The sequence below is a fragment of the Octopus bimaculoides genome, chromosome 21 (assembly GCF_001194135.2).
Source record: "Octopus bimaculoides isolate UCB-OBI-ISO-001 chromosome 21, ASM119413v2, whole genome shotgun sequence".
Lineage (NCBI taxonomy): Eukaryota > Metazoa > Mollusca > Cephalopoda > Octopoda > Octopodidae > Octopus > Octopus bimaculoides.
Window position 1 is genome coordinate 3,870,018 of NC_069001.1, and position 5,389 is coordinate 3,875,406.

At 39.8% G+C, this 5,389-nt stretch overlaps 1 protein-coding gene across 7 annotated transcripts in view; it reads right to left on the reverse strand.

Annotated features, from left to right (window-relative positions):
• The window catches only part of LOC106882890 (G protein-activated inward rectifier potassium channel 3), a 218,464-nt gene that overhangs the window by 44,269 nt on the left and 168,806 nt on the right, over positions 1-5,389 (reverse strand). Inside the window, exon 1 of one of the 7 annotated variants that reach the window (XM_014933704.2) lies at positions 2,186-2,321. The exons of 5 other annotated variants lie outside the window; for them this stretch is intronic. The gene's annotated coding sequence lies outside the window, so the exon portion shown is untranslated. Of the gene's footprint in view, positions 1-2,185; positions 2,322-5,389 lie in introns of those variants that run through there. One more of the 7 variants, XM_014933703.2, reaches the window with a different exon arrangement.

A 5,389-nucleotide genomic window follows, 5' to 3' on the forward strand; every position in this document is an offset into this window, starting at 1 on the left:
GTGAGAGAAAGAGAGGGAGAGAGAGAGAGTGAGTGAGAGTATGAATGAGTAAATGAGACAGGGTGTGAGAGTGAGTGAATGAGAGAGAAGACATAGAAGACTAGCAACCTGATGGCCACCACCACCATCACCATGACCACCACTACTGTGTTCTGAAGTCACCCCCCCACCACTACCTTAACTTCCTCCAAATCACAGGAAGACAGCTGTTTTTAGGTTTATAATGAAGGAGGTCTTTTGCATAATATAATTAACAGTTAGACATGGGTATAGAACAACAACAACAACAACAACAACAACAAGTGGCTTTTAAGATACCTGACCATCTTTACCTGGCCCACCACCACCAACATATATATCTATGTTTTAAAATGGAAAGAGGGAAGGGAGATAAAATTAGGGTATGAGTCAGTGTAACAAAAAGGAAGGGGGATGGAGGTGGGGTGGGGTGTTGATTAGTTTTTCTCTAATTTAATATGCCTAACTATTACTACTGCTGCTGCTGCTACCACTGTCGGCCACCACCATTACAACAAATGAGCATCATCATCAAAACCATCATCATCGACATCACCACCATCAACCATCATCATCACCACCATCACCATAACCAACATCACCACCACCACCATTATCATCATTATTATTATTAACAGAAATATGAATTTTGCAGCAGCTGGATGGAAGAAGGGCCATTTTGGCCCCTTAATAACACAGAAAAGCAGTGAGATTTATTTGAAATTCTAAGTCGATTTCATAAGGTGTTAAAATATTTGAGTCACTCAACTGCGACCTGCTCACTAGACAAGTACAACTCCCAAATATGAACCCCACCTCCACAACCACTCCCTTTTTCTTTCTTGGTTTATTTGGATTCTATTGCAATACCTCTACTGAAACATGGTCTCTGATTAGCCATTACACTTCAAAACCAACCATTCACAACATTTGTTCCATCAGGCCGATGGATTGGCCTCAAAGTCCTTCCAGCTTGTATCATTTGGGCTGATCAATTGGCCTGGATGTCCCAAGAGGGTTAATACTGAAATTATCTTGTAGCTTTGAGATTTCAGTGATATGATTGTTTATTTTTAGAATGGCATTGTAGGATAGGTACAAGAGGCTGGATCTAGTTAGTTTGAATGTAAAACAGTATATTTTAGGCTGGATTCGGCCTGTTTAAATTCTGAAAGGGTTAACTGAGAGAACAAAAGCCAAACTTTAATAAAATCAGTACCAGGGATTATTTGTTTGACAACACAACACAGCAAAAGTCGAATGACTGAAACAGATAAAAAAAAATAAAAGATACTTTCTTAAAATGATGGATGTCACTGGACAATGTAGAGCTGAGCTAGGATACTGTGCTCGAATAAGATACGAGATGGTTATGACTAAAACAGCTTTGAACACAGAACTGCTGGATCAGAGCAGATCTGGGGCTACAGAACACACACACACACACACACACACACACACACACACATATACGCACAGACACACATAATAAATCATATATAAGCTAAAATAAGCATGCACACACACACACACACACACACACACAGACTATAGCACAGGACATCTTTGATCAAAGATTTGTTGGATCAGAACAAGCTCCAGTGCTAAGCATTAAGTACAATATAACTGGTTCAGTCCCACTGCGTGGCACCTTGGGCAAGTGTCTTCTACTATAGCCTCGGGCCAACCAAAGCCTTGTGAGTGGATTCGGTAAATGGAATCTGAAAGAAGTCCGTCGTATATATGTATATATATATATATTTATATAAAGGGCATTATTACAGAAAATAATAACGCCACACAGTGGACTTCTCAAAATAACCACATTTAGTACCTAATGCGAGGAAAAACAACCAACAGAAGACGACCAACTTTCTTTTAAATAAACTTAACTGTGTATTGGCCGATTTCGCGATTACTAGAATGAATCTAGATTTCGTTCATCGTCTGTGTTTGTCCCCCCAACATCGCTTGACAACCGATGCTGGTGTTTATGTCCCCGTAACTTTAGTGGTTTGGCAAAAGAAAACGATAGAATAAGTACTAGTCGATTTGCTCGACTAAAGGTGGTGCTTCAGCATGGCCACAGTCAAATGACTGAAACAAGTAAAAGAGTAAGATGAAGAAAAACAGCAACAACAACAACAAACAATGAAGATGAACCCACCTTTCCATTAAAACAAGACTTAGCAGTCAGTGATGATGACAATCAGAGCAGCCATCTTTCTGTCATCATTGAAGAGATGTTGGGCCTTTTTGCTCCGTCTAAGAAATGAGGGGTTTCTCAAGACAACCGACTATATTATACGTCTCAGTGCTGACAGGTACATACCTGGCCACATGTGTACATGGGTAGCCACACACACACACAGCCAGGTGTACATACACACAGACACACATGAATACAATCACACACACACAGAAGTGTTCACAAACAGGTGCATAGATGTGTATGTGTGTATGCATAAATATGTGTGTGTGTATGAATATATTTAGATACACACATACACACACACAGATACACACTGAACAACAGTACAAAAGTGATGTAAGAAGAAAAGACAGGAGCAACAGGGGTGGGGAGAAGAGAGGAGAAGGAAAGGTGGGGAGTGAGGGGGGGAGAGACAAATGAACTGAAAAAACATATATATATATATATATATATATATAAAAGAGACAAACATACAGAAACTGTGTTAATACTTTATCCGGTGTTGGGGGGGGGGCGTTAGTGTTGTAGTGGTAGTTGGAGGGGGGTGTAAAGAGGAGACCCAGAGGTGAGAAAATGTGTGCGTATGTGTTTACAATATATGTATGTATTTATATGTATGCATGTGTGTGTGTGTGTGCGTGTAATGTTTGCATACATATAAACATATATGTATGCACACATACACACATACACACAAGTATAAATTCCTTCAGTTGCAGGTAACACCTCAAAAGCTTTGCGTGCAGGGAAAAGAAGCCAGCAGCATTTTCTCTCAAAACGATTTTCATGAAAGTTATTAAAGAGTTTGAAAGTTGAATTGTGTAATTTCAGTTTACATAAGACCCTAGACGGACATTGCCCACCATTTTAATACCTGCTGGGTGTAGAAGGGGGTATGGGTGAGATAGTGTGAATGTATGTGTCTATGTATCATTTTTTGTTTCATCCTTTACTTGCTTCAGACATTAGACTGTGGCCATGCTGGAGCACCGCCTTAAAGAATTTTTAGTCGAATGAATCGACCCCAAGACTTAATTGTTCTTTCAGAGCTTAATACTTATTCTTATAGTCTTTGCTGGTGAACCTGCTGCAAGCGGCACCCATTGGTGCCACATCTGTGCTGCTCCTGTTTAATCGATGGCATTGTTTCAGTTACAGCCATCATGTATGTATCAATGTGTATATATGCATGTGTGTATGTATGCATGTATGTATGTCCTGGGTATGACATTAAACTTCATCCAGTAGTGAAACACCAGTTCAGTTGTAGCAAGTGTGGTGTTACCTATTAATCACCAGGTAGTTCTGACTTGGACTGTTAGTACACATCAGGTAGGCTGTCCCAATAAATTTTAAAATATTATCAAAGCTTCTCATGATGATATGAAAGCTAAGCTCTAGGCATTACTCTCTGGTCACCCAGATATAAATAAAGAAGACTATAAAATTCCCACTAAACGGCGACACCAGTCCATTGCAAGGTTATTTCCTTAGAGCTGAGTGGACTGGAGCAATAATAAAATGTTTGTGCTCAAAAACACAACACACCACCTAGTCCAGAAACTGAAATCATGATCTAGCAATTGTGGGTGCAACATCTTAACCACAACACCATATGCTTTCATGATGGTGAATGTCCAGATCAAATTTCAATAATTGGGAGGTGTAAAACAAGGTGATAGAACAACCCCTGCACTATCTGCCATATGCTTCACAATGGTTCTTTTCAAATGCTTTCAATAACTTCTCTGAGGTCTTATTTATAGTCTATGCTACCACACAACTGGCAAGTTATTCATTATTCAACCTCAAACAGCTTAATTCTAAATCACACACTTTTGTATCTCAGATAAGAGAAGACTTGTATGCTGATGTCTGTGATATTGTTGTACACAATGAAAGAGATCTATCGTCAAACTGCTATGGATGCAATTTCGTTGGCATGTAACATAAATAAACATCACAATAAACCTTGTTTTAAGCTGTTTTCTTTAGCAGCTCTTTCTTGGAAAGCCTTGTGGGATTCCTAAAATAACAGTATATGCTTAAGCTTGGGTAACAAAAAAAAAAACGATTTCCTTTGTGCATGATGAACAGGCAAGCAGATCTTGCTGACTAAATTACAATTAGAAATCAGCAGTTATGGACCTCTTCCCCACTGCTGCCACCACCACTACCACCATCAAATATCTATTTTCCATACTGGCACAATCAGGACAGTTTTATAGGATCCAATGATCCAATGGATTTGGAATATAGGTAATATCCATTTGACACACAAAAAACAGCCACTACATTCTCAGAATGGTTGGCGTTAGGAAGGGCATCCAGCTGTAGAAACTTTGCCAGATCAGATTGGAACCTGGTGCAACCTCCTGGCTCTCCAGACCTCAGTCAAACCGTCCAACCCATGCCAGCATGGAAAACGGACGTTAAATGATGATGATGACGATGATGATGATATGAGTTCATTATTCAACAGTTACTGATATATGCTTGTGTGTGTGTGTGTGTGCATATATATGTATACGTGCATGCAGGTATGTATGTGTGTAGGTGTGTATGTATCAATGTATGTGTGTGTGTGTGTGTGTGTGTGTGAGTGGGTGTGATCCAAACATTTGCTGCCTCCAGCAACAAAACATTGTTTTTAACAGAGGAAGAATACAAAAGACAGACAGACAGACAGACAGACAGACAAGATATTTAAGGATTTCAAGATTCTGGGTTGTGGGAGAAAATGAAGACAATGGCTTCAACAACAAAAAACAACAGCCCCCTTCGCCACCACCAACACCACCACCAACGACAGCAACAACATCAGGAATGCCAACATGAACTAATAAAGGAAGAGCACATTGCATAATGTGTAGTTTTGTAGATATCCACGAAAATGATGAGATGGTCACATCTGGAATGCCTTTGATCATATACATACGTGTCATTGATCAGGAGAGACCTGGGACTAAAACCATGACAAAACAACAACAACAACAACAACTACAGCAACAGTAATCACAGCAGCAACAACTACTACTGCTACTACTACTACTACTTGTATCACCACTAACATCACTCCTACCACCACCACCACCACCACCACCACCACCACCACCACTATTACTACTACTAAGGTGTGACATTTGGTTTGTTGCTTTG